Consider the following 17,246-nt stretch of genomic DNA (forward strand, 5'->3'; position numbering starts at 1 on the left):
TTTATTGACATTCACAGGTTAGATAGTGTAAATATGTGTGGTAACTTGTTTGTCTGTTGCTTTGTGGAATTTATCCTAGCTATCTGTCTCTCATCCGTTTTTCTGTCTGCCTTACACTGTGGCATCGGATGATGTGCAGATGACCAATAAAGAACAGCAAGGCGAGACATGGCTTCAGCCTCAGTGCCTCAAAAACAGACAAGCAATCTAAAAATATAGGAAACCGTAAACAGGAAAACACAATCAACACAAAGGCCTCACAACAGCCAAGCCCTTTCTGCCCAAGGGAGGCCATTTTCGGTCAACCACATCCAGTTGTCGGGTTTCTACAGGAGCCAGTGTGAAACCAGAGTGTGGGCTTGGTCGCCTGTGGATCTGATTTAGCCTCATAATCTGGTAAATCCAGCTGTCTCTCTCATTTTAATCTGGGAATGTTATCCACAGAAGATAATAAAGGTATAATCTGTATGGTGCTAACAGTCATTTAATTGATCTGCTCAGCTCTTGTCACACACACTATCATGAATGACAACATGGATGTCTCTTTCATGGCTGCCTCTCATCACCTCCCTCCCTTCACGTGCTTTCCTTATTTCCACAAAATATTTGCTTTAAACTTACATTTTTTGCCAGATCAGAGATCATTGAGGAATGGGCACAAGGAAAGGAAGCTTGTTTAGTTTATTGAGACCAAGCCAGGTTAGAGTGCAGTGCAGCACCGTCCCACATTTGAACTCCCTGCTCCTCTCCAGAATGGATAATCTGATACATACAGTGGGATCTGAAATTATTGACACCCTTGATAAAGATGAGCAAAAATGACTGTATAAAATAAATAATTCAAACACTGAGCTATATCGTATGTTCAAAAATATTGGTAAATTATGTTATTTTATATTAATACAGTTGTATTAATACATTAATACATATTTTGATTTGTTTAACACTTTTTTTGGTTACTACATGATTCCATATGTGTTATTTCATAGTTTTAATGTCTTCACTATTATTCTACAATGTATAAAATAGTAAAAAATAAAGGAAAACCCTTGAATGAGTAGGTGTGTCCAAACTTTTGACTGGTACAGTATGTATACGAGATGAGATAGAGGCCAGGTTTCAGCGATTAATCAATATGAGTGGTGGAGTGTACCACTCCAGAAATGAAAAAACAATTAAGACAGCTAACCCAAGGTGAGAGGGGTTCATAAGAGTACACAACACAAATCAGGTGTACACAAAACAACACGGTGGATGGGATGKCTCTCTACTCAGCACAGTGGAGATGACTATGTTGTGTTGGTTGTGTTGTTTTGTGTAGTCCTGGTTTGGGTTGTGTGCCCATATGAACCCCTCTCACCTTGGGTTAGCTGTCTTAATTGTTTTGTCATTTCTGGAGTGGTACCTTTTTCTTTGTGCAACAACACCCTCCCAAATGTAATTCTAAAACATGCTCTGAAGTGACGTGGATTTTCCATCCATCCAAATCCCACATTTAAATGTGCAGTAGCCTGCTAACAATGCTATATCCTGTCAATCATTGACTGGCTGATTGTTTGAAGGCTTTAGCGGGTTAGCCTGCTAGCGGGTTAGCCTGCTATTGTGTGGCTAAAGGCCCTAGCTAATATTTTACTCCGCATCCATAGGAGGATTTAGAACTTTCAGGAGCATTCTGTTTGCACTCATCAGTATTGGAGGTCACTGTCATCATCTGAGTTGCTGTGATGCAATATTGACCTACATTTTTWAAAATGTATTTAACCAGGCAAGTCAGTTAAGAACAAATTCTTATTTATATAGACAGCCTGGGTTAACTGCCTTGTTCAGGGGCAGAACAACAGATTTTTACCTTGTCAGCTCAGGGATTCGATCAAGYAACCTYTCGGTTACTTGCCCAATACTCTAACCACTAGGCTACCTGCCTCCTCCATTACTGAGGCGGAACCCCTTCCCCTCCAAGCTCAGTGGCTGTCTGCCTAAAAGCATTCAGAATCAATTCGTTTCAATTTAAAATGTTATTTTTTGCAGCCAGCAATAGGAGAAATAAAATCTAGGAGAAACACTGCTGTGTGCCATCAGAGATACTGCCTGTGATGTCATAGGTGTTCTGACCTTTGGTGTCACTGCACAGTCATCGACGTTGCATTGGTGTTGTATGCCACTGGGTTCTATTTCCTGACTGTACATACAGTGCTGTAAAACAAGTATTTGCCCCCTTTCTAATTTTCTCTACTTTTACATATTTTTGATACTGAACATTATCATATTTTCAACCAAAACCTAATATTAGATAAAGGAAACCTGAGTGAACAAATAACACAACAATTACATACTTATTTCATTTATTTCTGTCTCTTATACACATCTAGATGTGTATAAGAGACAGGTATAAAGCCATCATGGCTCACATCAAACCCTATACCCACTCCAATTTGCATAGCACCCCAACAGATCCACAGCTGATGCAATCCTGTCTCTTATACACATCTAGATGTGTATAAGAGACAGGTCAACAACCTCTCCCTCAACGTGATCAAGACAAAGGATATGATTGGGGACTACAGATAAAGGAGGACCGAGCACGCCCCCATTCTCATCGACGGGGCTGTAGTAGAGCAGGTTGAGAGCTTCAAGTTCCTTGGTGTCCACATCACCAACAAACTATCCTGGTCCCAACACACCAAGACCTGTCTCTTATACACATCTAGATGTGTATAAGAGACAGCTCCAATTTGCATAGCACCCCAACAGATCCACAGATGATGCAATCTCTATTGCACTCCACACTGCCCTTTCCCACCTTGACAAAATGAACACCTACTTGAGAATGCTATTCATTGACTACAGCTCAGCGTTCAACACCATAGTGCCTTCAAAGCTCATCACTAAGCTAAGGACCTTGTGACTAAACACCTCCCTCTGCAACTGGATCCTGGACTTCCTGATGGGCTGCCCCCAGGTGGTAAGGGTAGTTAACAATTAATCTGAAACGCTGATCCTCAACACAGGGGCCCCTTAGGGGTGCGTGCTCAGTCCCCTCCTGTACTCCCTGTTCACCCATGACTGCAATGGACAAGCACGACTCCAACACCATCATTAAGTTTGCTGGATGACACATCAGTGGTAGGCCTGATCACTGACAACGATGAGACAGCCTATAGGGAGGAGGTCAGAGAACTGGCAGTGTGGTGCGAGGACAACAAYCTCTCCCTCAACGTGATCAAGACAAAGGAKATGATTGGGGACTACAGATAAAGGAGGACCGAGCACGCCCCCATTCTCATCGACGGGGCTGTAGTRGAGCAGGTTGAGAGCTTCAAGTTCCTTGGTGTCCACATCACCAACAAACTATCCTGGTCCCAACACACCAAGACAGTCGTGAAGAGGGCACGACAACGCCTATTCCCCCTCAGGATACTGAAAATATTTGGCATGGGTCCTCAGATCCTCAAAGGTTCTACAGCTGCACCATCRAGAGCATCCTGACTGGTTGCATCATCGCCTGGTATGGCAACTGCTCGGCCATTACAGAGGGTAGTGCGTACAGCCCAATACATCACTGGGGCCAAGCTTCCTGCCATCCAGGACCTCTAAAGCAGGCAGTGTCAGAGGAAGGCCCAAAAAATGGCCAAGGACTCCAGCCACCCTAGTCATAGACTGTTCTCTCTGCTACCGCAAGGCAAGTGGTACCAGAGTTCCAAGTTCACGTCAAAAAAGGCTCCTTAACAGCTTCTACCCCCAAGCCATAAGACTCATGAAAAGTTAAGCAAATGGCTACCCGGACTAGTTGCATTGTCCCCACACCCCATTTTTACACTGCTGCTAGTCTCTGTTTATTATCCATCCATAGTCACTTTACCTCTACCTACATGTACATATTACCTCAATTACCTTGACTAACCGGTGCCCCSSCACATTGACTCTGTACCGGAACCCCCGTATACAGCCTCACTCCGGTTATTTTATTGTTATTCCTTAATTATTTTGATTTTTTTCTTAAAACTGCATTGTTGGTTAAGGGCTTATAAGTAAGCATTTCACTGTAAGATCTACACCTGTTGTATTCCGCGCATGTGACAAATAAAATTTGATTTGAGGACTGACATTCTCCTGTAGAATTCTCTGATACAGAGCAGAATGTATGGTTCCTTCTATTAAGGCAAGTCATCCAGGTCCTGAGGCAGCAAAGCATCCCCAAACTATCACACTACCACCACTACGCTTGAATGTTGGTATGAGGGTTTTACTGTAGAATTCAGTGTTTGGTTTTCGCCAGGCATAATGGGACCCATGACCCCTAATCCCAATTGAGATGTTGTGGCAGGACTTGAAACGAGCAGTTAATGCTTGAAAAGCCACACGTGTTGTTGAGTAAAGCAGTCCTGCATGGAAGAGTGGGCCAAAATCCCTCCACAGTGTCGTGAGACACTGATCAACAACTACAGGAAGTGTCTGGTTGGAGTCATTGCAGCTAAAGGTGGCACAACCAGTTATTGAGTGTAACGGGGCAATTACTTTTTCACACTGGGGAATTGGGTGTTGCATAACTTTGTTAATTCAATTAAATGAAATAAGTATCAATTTAGTTTATTTGGTAACTTAGGTTCATTTGATCTAATATTAGGTTTTGGTTGAAGATCTGATAACATTCAGTATCAAAAATATGCAAAAATAGATACAATCAGAAAGGGGGGAAGTACTTTTTCACAGCACTCTATATGCACAGCGGTTTCATATAAGCAACAGTGGGCAAACAGGGCTGTGTTACCTAACTCTGCAACCTGACCCCTTGGACGGCATACCACAGCCTGGATGCCTCTGATACATCATGATACTGACTGTCCACAGAGTTCGCAGAACTGGGGCTGGTCATTGGGGAGTGAGGGGGTTGTTGGCTGGGCTCCACTGTTCCATTGGAGACAACAACATATATCACAGCTGGAGAAGAGAGTAGAGAGAGGAGGAGAGGGTAAAAGGTGGGTAAGGAAAGGAAAAGGGGGTTTATGGAAGAGAGGCAGAGAGAGGAGGAGAGGGTAAAAGGTGGGTAAGGAAAGGAAAAGGGGGTTTATGGAAGAGAGGCAGAGAGAGAGAGAAGTGGGTTGGGAAGATAGAGAGATTGGGGAAAGGATTGTGGGTAGATAGGAAGGGAACGAGAGAGTGAATTGGGTTAGAGAGTAGAAATGACAGGGGGGGGGTCTAGGGGCACTAGGGGAATCAGAGCTGGGGTGGCAGAGTGCCAGGAGGTAGGGTGGTGGGGTCCCTGCGGAGTCGGCTGCTTTAAAGAGCCCAGGCTGCTGACAGACAGAGAGCAGCAGTGTTAACCTCCCACTGGGCACAGACAGTTCAACATCTATTTTGGATTTACAAAATAGATGTTCAACTAACATTAATTCAATGTGAAATCAACCAAAAATTGCACTGTGTCATTGGATTTAGGTTAAAAGTTGGTTGAAAAACAGATGAAATTCCCTTAGGTTGATGACTTTTGGCAAATTCAATCAGATTTCAAATTATTTTGTTAATAAATACGTGGAAACAACATTGATTCAACCAGTTTTTGCCCAGTGGGCTATTACCTCCACCCAGAATGAAGCCCTGTTATCTCTCACATACTGTAGGGATCTGTAGGCTGGATAAAGTCATCTAGGTATTATTCCTCTCCTCTTTTCTCCTCTCCATTCTCTCTTCTCTTCTTCTCTCTTCTCTCCTCCCTCCTTCTCTCCTCCTCTCCATTCTCTCTTCTCTTCTTCTCTATTCTCTCTTCTCTCCTCCCTCCTTCTCTTCTTCTCTCTTCTCTCCTCCCTCCTTCTTTCCTCTCCTCCTCTCCATTCTCTCCTCTCCTTTCTCTGACAGCCTCTCAGTATTGATTAAGCTGTGGGCTGGCTGGGCTGAGCTGTAATTGCTGGGGCCAGTGGGACTGGCTCTAAATATCAGCACTTTTTCTGTTGATGGATCAATGTTCAGCCCCAACCTTATACCCCCGTCCCAGCCTTCTAGGTTAACCCAGCCCATCCCTAGCTATTTACCCCAAACTCATCCTCATACCCCATACCCCAACAGCCGGTTGTGATGCAGCCTGGATTCAAACCAGGGTGTCTGTAATGACACCWCTAGCACTGAGATGCAGTGCCTTAGACCACTGCGCCACTCGGGAGCACAAAATCATTAGTTCAGGGACTCATAGAGACCATCTCAAGGGCTGGAAAACAGCCAAAGTGGGGGCCAAAGTGGGCCAGTAATCAACTCCAGTACCACAGAGTCATCCACTGTGAATTTCCATTTGATTCTATAACACCTTAGCTGCGTGAGCACATGCATTTGTGTGTATGATTTATTTATTTTCACAAGCCTAAATTACCTTTCAGATTGACACTGAACAAAAATATAATGCAACATGTAAAGTGTTGGTCCCATGTTTCAGGGTGTTGAGGAGTATTTCTGCCCTTTTGTGGGGGGAAAACTCATTCTGATTGGTAGGGCCTGGCTCCCCAGTCAGTGGGCCTGGCTGCCAAGTGGGTGGGCCTATGCCCTCCAAGGACCACCCATAGCTGCACCCCTGCCCAGTCATTTGAAATCCATAGATTAGGGCCTCATTTATTTATTTCAATTGACTGATTTCCTAATATGAACTGTAACTCACTAAAATCTTTGAAATTGTTGCATGTTTTGTTTATATTTTTGTTCAGTATAGCTGCTCTTGCTCCTGGCTGACTTTGCCTCAAGTTGTTCGCTGTGGAAAGGTAGGGTAATTGGCACAGAATCAGAGAGTATTTGTGCTGAGGCAGAGGTAGCAGGCAGATGGAGGGTTACAGTAAAACACTGTGGGTTGCAAGTACTGTATGAAAGGTGATAATAAAATGTCCTCTTGTCCACTGTTGTTCAGGACAGCGGAGAGAGAGAGGCTGGTGGAGAGAGAGCGAGAGAGAGAGAGGCTGGTGGAGAGAGCGAGAGAGAGAGAAGGCGCGGGTGGAGGTTGAGAGAAGAGAGGGAGAGATAAGTGGCAGAAAGAGGGTGGTGAATTGTTGCAGTGTGAGGTCAAAATGACCTTGCTCCTCTCCAGAGTGAATAAGATCATCTGATCTCAACACGGTCTCGACAAATAGAATATTACTAAGATGAGACAGAGATCAGGTTTCAGATTGAATCAATATCAAACTCAATATCAGCAAGACATTGTCGACCTCAGCAGTTGCCAGTGTGATACGCTGTTGGGTTTGTAATATAATGGGATATTGTAGCATGAAAATTCAGTGATAACTGCATCACGATAACTGTTTTATCACAATTCGAAATCAGACTTTATACTACTTTATAGGTTATTTTGTTGTGTAGGTGATGTGTTGTATTGTGCAGTAGTGGTGCGTGGGTAAATTCACTGGGGAAGCCAAGCCAGGAAAAAAGCCACATTGCAACCTGTTRTGATAACTGCATTGTTTGTGCAGTTAACCCATTTGTTCATACGCCTCTGTCATATACAGTACAATAAGGCAGAGACAACAAACAGACAACAGTCACACAGTGGCGGAATAAATTCAACCACACATACGTTTGTTTCATCACGAAACCGGAGAGCAACATCCGTCCRGTGAAGTTCACAATAGAAAGTATTCCGTCTAACAAACAGTGGTCAAGCAAGTTAAAGTTTCTGACAGTTTACTAAACAATTACTGATTTAGAACCACGGAGAGTTACAGCAAGTTAGCACAAAGACAACTAGAGCACTTCCTCTGCTATTCCAGAATCATCCCCACTGGGCAAAAACGGTTTGAATGAACAATGTTTCCACATCATTTAAACAACAAACATCTATGTGATGACGTTGAATCAACGTGGGAAACTGATTTGATTTGCAGAAAGTCATCAACGTGAGGGCTTCTTTTTATCACCCAACTTTTAAATCCAATTACATTTGTGCCCAGTGGGTTTCAACTTGAACGTAACCAAATCAACTAGGCTATATATACTTATCCTAATACAGTGAAAACAAACTTTTAAAACATATTTTTTATTTATTTATACCCCCTTTTCATTGTATCCAATTGTTAGTAGTTACTATCTTGTCTCATCACTACAACTCCTGTACGGGCTCGGGAGAGACAAAGGTCGAAAGCCATGCGTCCTCCGAAACACAACCCAACCAAGCCGCACTGCTTCTTAACACAGCGCGCATCCAACCAGGAAGCCAGCCGCACCAATGTGTCAGAGGAAACACCATGCACCTGGCAACCTGGTTAGCGCACACTGCACCCGGCCGGCCACAGGAGTCACTAGTGCACGATGAGACAAGGATATCCCTACTGGCCAAACCCTCCCTAACCCAGACGACACTAGGCCAATTGTGCATCACCCCATGGACCTCCCGGTCACGGCCATCTGCGACAGAGCTAGGGCCGAACCCAGAGTCTCTGGTGGCACAGCTAGCACTGCAATGCAGTGCCCTAGACCACTGCGCCACCCGGGAGGCTGTGAAAATAAATTTAAACACACCAAAGACAATTTAGTCCAATCAACATGACAAAATATCATGTGGCTGTGGTACTGATTTTCTGTATGTGTGGGGGRAAAAGTTTTTAAAAACATGTTGTTGACTCACCCTACTTGTAGACTGGATGAACTCCAAAGCAATTGTCCTCTCTTTTATGTTGCCAAAACAGTCTATGACTGTCAAACAATAGTACACACTTTTAGTTTAGACTAGGCTAGCTGGACTAGGCTAGCTAGACTAGGCTAGCTGGCTAAAACACTTGCCAGGCGCCTAACTTCCTCGATTGGGTATTAATGAACCAGCTAAGTTAGCTGCGCCAGGACCACCCACAGTTGAGCTCAGCTCAACACTGATTGGATAATTATTTTATATATTTTTTATGAATGAAGGTCAAATGCTTGCTGGAATCAATTAATCAAATGCTACGGTGGCAACATGTCATACTATTTTTGTCCAGACAGCATCATATACTTGGGCTACACATACTGAGACAGTGGGGCGCTGTTTCCCTTGCTCGGATGAATTCTCTGGTGAGAATTGAAGGAAAATTATGAATACACAGAGAGACGAAAGAGAAGTTGTTATATAATAAAAATTGTTTTAATGATCACATTTTTGGGGAAGCCTGGCTTCCCTTGGCATCCATGAATACACACCTGGTATTGTGTTGTGTGTAGTTGTGTAACTGTGTGTTGTTGTGTTGCAGCACTGGACGGTGTTTACGGAGGTGACAGAGGTCTTCATCCTGGTCCCGGCRCTGCTGGGGTTAAAGGGCAACCTGGAGATGACATTGGCCTCCAGACTGTCAACAGCAGTGAGTGTGTTTTGTTGTGGTCTCTACATTTGGCAACCATTGTGTTGCTATAGTGTTTGGATTAATCAGGAGCAGCAGAGTGTAACACTAGAAACCATTACATTATCATAATGTTCTTGTCAGATTAATCAGACCCACTGGTTTTAACAATACAGTTAAATGACACAAATAGAATTACACAAATATAMATTTTCACGAAGTTTGCTGCTTCAGTGTCTTTAGATATTTTTGTCAGATGTTACTATGGAATACTGAAGTATAATTACAAGCATTTCATAAGTGTCAAAGGCTTTTATTGACAATTACTGGAAGTTGATGCAAAGAGTCAATATTTGCAGTGTTGACCCTTCTTTTTCAAGACCTCTGCAATCCGCCCTGGCATGCTGTCAATTAACTTCTGGCCACATCCGACTGATGGCAGACCATTCTTGCATAATCAATGCTTGGAGTTTGTCAGAATTTGTGGGGTTTTGTTTGTCCACCCGCCTCTTGAGGATTGACCACAAGTTCTCAATGGGATTAAGGTCTGGGGAGTTTCCTGGCCATGGACCCAAAATATCGATGTTTTGTTCCCCGAGCCACTTAGTTATCACTTTTGCCTTATGGCAAGGTGCTCCATTATGCTGGAAAAGGCATTGTTCATCACCAAACTGTTCCTGGATGGTTGGGAGAAGTTGCTCTCGGAGGATGTGTTGGTACCATTCTTTATTCATTGCTGTGTACTTAGGCAAAATTGTGAGTGAGCCCACTCCCTTGGCTGAGAATCAACCCCACAATGAATAGTCTCAGGATGCTTTACTGTTGGCATGACACAGGACTGATGGTAGCGCTCACCTTGTCTTCTCCGAAACAAGCTTTTTTCTGGATGCCCCCAAACAATCGGAAAGGTGATTCATCAGAGAAACTGACTTTACCTCAGTCCTCAGCAGTCCAATCCTGTACCTTTTGCAGAATATCAGTATGTCCCTGATGTTTTTCCTGGAGAGAAGTGGCTTCTTTGCTGCCTTCTTGACACCAGGCCATCCTCCAAAAGTCTTTGCCTCACTGTGCGTGCAGATGCACTCACCACCTGCCTGCTGCCATTCCTGAGCAAGCTCTATACTGGTGGTTCCCCGATCCCGCAGCTGAATCAACTTTAGGAGACGGTCTTGGCGCTTGCTGGACTTTCTTGGTCGCCCTGAAGCCTTCTTCATAACAATTGAACCGCTCTCCTTGAAGTTCTTGATGATCCGATAAATTGTTGATTCAGGTGCAATCTTACTGGCAGCAATATCCTTGCCTGTGAAGCCYTTTTTGTGCAAAGCAATGATGACGGCACATGTTTCCTTGCAGGTAACATGGTTGACAGAGGAAGAACAATGATTCCAAGCACCACCCTCCTTTTGAAGCTTCCAGTCTGTTATTCGAACTCAATCTGCATGACAGAGTGATCTCCAGCCTTGTCCTCATCAACACTCACACCTGTGTTAACGAGAGAATCACTGACATGATGTCAGTTGGTCATTTTGTGGCAGGGCTGAAATGCAGTGGAATTTGGGGGGGGGGGGGATTCAGTTCATTTGCATGGCAAAGAGGGACTTCATTTCATTTCAATTCATCTGATCACTCTCCATAACATTCTGGAGTATATGCAAATTGCCATCATACAAACTGAGGCAGCAGACTTTGTGAAAATAAATATTTGTGTCATTCTCAAAACTTTGGGCCACGACTGTAGAGTGTTTGACTAACAGGGGCCTGCAGGTGGGCTACAGGTGAACAAGCACTAATCACGTGTCTTAACGAGACAGGGGTTCACGCTCACCTCAGTGTCTGAAAGAGCTTTGTCTTTGTTGTCATGGAAACGTAATGAATTGTTCCATTCTGTTTGATGTATCTAGAACCCCATGGAAAACAAAATAATGCTCAGTGGTGACTAGATTCCCAAAGGGTTTTTACTCATTCAGGGAAACATTTGTTATTTTTATCACTCACTTGGAATCTCTCAATTGGTTGGTCAACAGTCAAAAGTCAGAGGTCATGATTGCTAAATCCTACATTCCAACATTCCACTCCCCTGCTCTACTGATCCAACACCGCTATCTGATCCAGCGTCAACCTGCCCTAGGTGTATGGGAGTGTGTTTCATGCAGGTTTGGTGTACTTATCGCCCGAACATAGGACAATGCAGTTTTGGGAACACAGTTGGTATTGTCTCCTTTCTCCAGACGTTAAATCAACGTCTTGTAGGTTTGTGGTGTTCAATGGGAACTATAAATTATTTTCAATAAAAAGACATGAAATCTTCACATCATTAATAAACCTTAAAATCAACAACACACGTTACCAACCAAGTGATTTGTCTGTCAGCAACAATTGTTCGTCACTGAGCGTTTCAGTCAGTTGAAATTTTGTAAACTGATAGGTGATACATCGAGTTGTTTAGTAAACTAGACATTGTGTGCTGGCTAAACTGAACCCTAACAAAGATCCCCAGGGCCTATACCTTGTTTATATTCTTTATTTTAAAATCTGATTTTCGACTTGCTCCCAAAGGTTTAAACCCAAAGCCCCCTGGGTTCCCGTGCCATCACCTCTGTGCTATGCATTCTGTTTTGGTGTTTATCATTTTCCACGAACTTCTCTGTTGATTAATCGATTCAGTAGAGAAGAATCCACTTGGTGTGTCAAGGACAGGCAGCATCCTCCTCATCCAAAGACTAACCGAAAAACTTGACCAATATAGTTGTGAAACTTAGTCAACTTTATTTTGGTATTTTTAGTTGCATCTACATATTATTTATGTTGTAGCTGCGTGTTGGTAGTAATTATTTAATGTTTGCCAGGGCGTTATGTGTGTACTGCAGACCCAAATTGCTGTGTCATCGACAACCATCAGTTGGGTGGCAAGGCTGTGGAACCGCACTGCGCGTGCCAGCCTTGTTTTGGTAAATGCTGCTACCTGTTCCATGACATGTTTCTTATTTGCCAGCTCAGTTTGATGTTCATATTGTTTTCCTTTATTTGCCACTTGACAGTTTGATCTCATAATGGAGTTATGTGGTTTCATTAAGCTGACAAACCATTTTAAAGTGATTTATGTCTAGAGAGAGCTAAACAAGCAAACATATATTTCTCTATCGCAACCTGTAATTGTCACTTGAATAAGTTTATTATCATAAACTAATGAGTTAGTTTACATTAAGGAGAACGTACATTTATTTTTACATTACATTCGATACAACTTATAAGTTAACATCTGGCCCTTGGAGGGACAGCCATTATCTGCTGATTGTGGCCCTCGGGAAAATGAGTTTGACACCCCTGCGCGACTGATAAACTAGTAATATCATCAACCATTGTAGTAACTGAGTGGTTATGGATTGATTGATTGTTTTTTATAAGATAAAGTTTAAGGCCTAGCTAGCAAACTTACCCCTTGGCTTCTTTACTGCATTCAACGTAGACAGGCAAGCTCGCTCGTTGACTAGGCACGGTGGTTAAGCGTTGGACTATTCTAACCGTAAGGTTGCAAGATGAAATCCCTGAGCTGACAACGGGTCAAAAATCATGTGCCTGTTTTGTCTATAGGATTTATGTTTTATGCCATACATAGCTGTTACGGCATGATTGGTTTGGAACGAGGAAATATTCTTTGTTGCACACATGCACACACACCCCCCTCGTATAGTGGGGGTAGGTGTAAGGATCAATCGACCCAACCACAGGCCATAAAGTTGCTGGACCAGTCTGGAAGGGGAAGGGTGCAGCTCTACTAGTGTTATGGGTTGGTCAACTTCAATCTGGCTATCAAGGACAAATATGACAATGACGTGCACTAATTGTATGCTTTGTACCTTTTATTAACTAAAGTAATAAATGGCAAATGCCAAGTTCCGTTATATACGGGTTTCACTGTTAACATCACGCCAGGATTGAAAACAGAGAAGACACTTGTTCCGGACAAAGAAGATATGATAATATACTCATGACACGAGATTAGTTCCCACTTCCGAGCCGGCCTGTCAGAGTAGAGACCCAGGGGCCGTGGTTTGATTACCCAGCCTATCGTTTGGTGTTAGGCGCTTTAAGCCAAGTTCCTTCGGCCCCCTTAGCCGACATGTGAGTGGGTACCCGACGCTGTTTGTGTGTAGATTACGCTCCTTCACCCCCAAGACTTAGAGTTCAGACAGCTCTTAACTATTGTCTGACCTATTCGCACCGATATTACAATGGCCATCTTGTTCCGCTCAAGCGCTTAACCACAGCTTCCCAAGACCACTCTTAATCTGGCTTAACTGTTACTTTCCAGCACCACATCATCACCAGACACCCACGCCAACAGTTTGCAATATCCAATCAGCATTTAATACAGTTGCTAATCACGTTTGTTGTATGTATTGGTTATAGTGCATAACTCGAACCTCACAGATGGTTTCTTCGTTGTGTATAGTTTATCCTCGTTGATTGGTCGATTGTACACACACAGTCAGCAGTTCCCCTTGATTCACCCCCTCGCTGTGTCTCTCTAAGATTAGCACTAGTCTCCCCGGTCACACAGTTACAGCGCCCACAGTCCGCCCTTTCTAACACACACACATTTCAGACTGCTGTTCATACTCTTCACACGTTTCTGCCTGAACAAAAGGCAGTTAACTTCACTGTTCTAGGCTTCATGTAAAATAAAGAATGTGGTTCTTTAAAACTGAAGCTGCCTAGTTAAATAAAGGTGTTGTATCATTATTGTTTTTAAATAGGAAAATCCAGGCATCCAAAAGTTACCCAATTCTGAGTTTGTTATGAAAACTTGCAAAATCGGCCCTCAATTAAATCCGGCCATTTCGAACATGTAATTCCGTTCTCCGACCTCTGTACCCCAAAACCCTGATGTCTACAATAGCGCCGCCCCCTCAGGTAGCATGGATGGTCCAGTCATTACTAGTTCTGGCTACGCCTCAATGTTTTCAGCTGCCAGCTGACGCAGCAGCCTACCACATCTGTTCTTTGCATGTATGACAGAGATATCATTAAAAGAGTTGGTAGTCACGCTTCATGCTTCCGTGCTCCGGCTCAGGTTACCTGGGGACCACCACATCCTACAGAGAGATCTCTCACACCCACCAGAAGGAGAAAGATCAGGGCGTGCGGTATGAAGATGGTTTTACGACACCTCACGCCCATTGGAATCTAAGACAGCAGACCAAAATTGCCTTTGTCCTCTCACTATGGTGGAGAATAACCATCCTCCCCCAGAACATTAAACATGCAAAAATGACTTTGGGACAAGGAGGCCAGCAATACAATGGTACGGTAATAAACAAAAGATGAAAAACAAAGTTAAAAGAGACGGACGTCTACCTATATTCATCTTTTTTTTTATTATTGATTTAACGAAAAAACATTTAAGCTTCCTTCGAGCATGTAACTTTAAGACGCCCGGTACTTCCTGCGAAGTGTAGTTTGTGTGTCTCCCTGGCCTCTATATGCACCAGCCTTACCCTGGCTCTATTCCTCGTTATTGTTTCATACATGTTCCTGCTGGTGTGGATTCGTACGTTGTCAGGTGGGGAGGTGGGAGACTATGGGCCTCCCAGATAAACAAGGAGACACACGATGTTGTTGTTACAAGATTCGAAAAAAAATTCGTCTGCGAAAGTCACAGTTTTAGGTTTCGTTAATCATTTAACCAGTTTTTAGGGTCCTTCACTCTAACCATAGTATTCTGCGATCTGCTGATGCCCTACATCCTGTGCTGTACCTGACACCAGGCAAGTGTTTCAATCTCTATTAGGCTCTTAGCTCATGAGCTAACACTCAGCTAACAACACCATTAGAACAACACAACACTTGTCCATTGTAGGCAGCAGGCAGAGGGGTCATTGGGACACTGGTGTTGTTAACAGGAGGCGCTAGCTAGCCTAGCCTCCTACCCCTGGAGCTATGTGGGCTAAATGCGAATTAGCCCACTGCTGCCTTAAGTACACCAATCCACACATTCCTTCCATTGGCTTGTGGGAAAACAGGCTGACAAACACAGCAGAATGTGATAAGCTTTTCAAGTTCTTTCCTGTCCTGATTATTAAAGACATGCACCGGAATTTTGGCGACTAGTGAGTCATTTTTAAACCCCCGCTTGGACTGGATGTGTCAATGTGTAATTCTATGAGCAGAATTCCTGTTTTATGTAATTAGCCACAAATCCCTAGTTTGAAAGCGACTGTTTACTGGAAGCTGTACAGCGCATTGTTCCCTACATTTTCCCCCATGTGGGCCAGCCCCTAGCAATTGAAGTTCCAGCCAATGAGGTTCAGCCCATCTGCATTTGAGTGACAGCTAGCAAGATGCACAAAACAGTTGAGTGAGAGAGAGAGAGCAATGATGTGGTGCACATATCTGCACATATACAGTATGACGTAGTACGCAATTCATTATAGGGTTGCTTAAGAAATCATGSCCCCCCCATAYGTTTATTGATATTACTGTGGTGGGCATACGTACCCCGTTCCAGGATGAGAAGCTTCTCCATTGCGTTTCCTGGCTGTTTCCTTGTCGAGGCTGTTTCTTTGCTGAGGCTTGATGACAAGAGAGCTTAGTGTGTATTGTGTGGCAGGTGACCTGAGTATGTAATGTGTATGGTATGATATACTCCCCGTTCGCCCAGAGTTATTATTTTTCTTTGAGGATCTTGGCTGGCCACGGTGGGCCACGTTTCTTTCCATGGCATTACTAATTATCAGCAGATTAAGCCCACTGTAAGTTTCCTAATGCACTTATCAAAGAAAAAAGAACTGCCAGGGGCTAAAGCAGAATGCCATACACATGACCACGCTTCTCCCTGAATKGCTTGTTATTTTGGTCTGCTGTAACTTGTAATCTCTGTTTAAAGAATAGGAGAGGAAATTAGGCTAGTATAATTCTCTATTTCTTTCTTTCTTTCTTTCTGTCTCTCTTTCTGCCCCTCTATCTCGCTCCCTCTCTCTTTTTCCTTCTTACAAACATTTGTTTTTGTAACTCTCTATGATCCTTGTTTGTGACCCTAATTGACTATAAGTTTTGGAATAATCATATTTAGTGAATGACTGCAGGCAGGCATAATCGCATTAGCTACCACATAGTGTTGAGAGCCAGCTTACTGCATCATGTCATCTGTTTGTCTTTTTTTACATAGCTGGGTAATCAATGCAAGGATTAGTGGAAGAGAGGAAGGAAGGAGACATGGGTTTCAAAAACAGCTGCTGACTCAGTCTTCCTCTTAACTCTCTGCCACACACACACACTCGGATACTCACAGGCACACACACATACTGCCATGCTGATACTGAGGCAGAGTTTCTGTAACTGAATCAGGGTCACATGAGTGGCAGTAGTGTTTAGTACTAGTCCCATATGTGTGTTCACATTGGGAACAGAAGCTCAAGCTGAGACCTAGATGCCAATGTGGTCTGGCTCTCAGCCAATTTCTCCATTCAACCTTCTCCCCCTATCCTGCTCTCTCCTCTCTTTCATTCTCGCTCCCCCTTCGCTCTCTCTATCTCTTTCATATCTCGCTCCCCCCTCTCTCTCTCTCTCTCTTCATCTCTCTCTCCATCTCTCTCTCTCTTCATCCTCTCTCTCTCCTCTCTCTCTCTTCTTCCTCTCCTTCTCTCTCTCTTCTCTCCTCTCTCTCTCTCTCTTCTCTCTCTCTCTCTCTCTCGTCTTTTTCTCTCTCTATACTCACTTTTCACTCTCACTCTCGCTCTCTGCTCTCTCATTCAATTGTTCTTTCTCTCCTTCCAAAGCATTCTCTCTGTTTTGGCAGTCATGTGGCTAGTCACTAGAGCTTTGATGTAGTGTTGGGAGTGGGGGGGAAGATACTCAGCATTTCACCCTGTTTGAAGATACTTAGAAAAAGCATCCTTCCTTCTGCCTTCAGAGAAGTAGCCTAATCAACAGATCTAATATGATATTCATTCATTTGCATAGCTCATC

General features: G+C 43.6%; 1 pseudogene; it reads left to right on the forward strand.

The window, feature by feature from the left end:
- The window catches only part of LOC111967500 (solute carrier family 41 member 1-like), a 37,821-nt pseudogene that overhangs the window by 8,003 nt on the left and 12,572 nt on the right, over nucleotides 1–17,246 (forward strand).

The sequence above is a fragment of the Salvelinus sp. IW2-2015 genome, linkage group LG1 (genome assembly GCF_002910315.2).
Source record: "Salvelinus sp. IW2-2015 linkage group LG1, ASM291031v2, whole genome shotgun sequence".
Classification (NCBI taxonomy): domain Eukaryota; kingdom Metazoa; phylum Chordata; class Actinopteri; order Salmoniformes; family Salmonidae; genus Salvelinus; species Salvelinus sp. IW2-2015.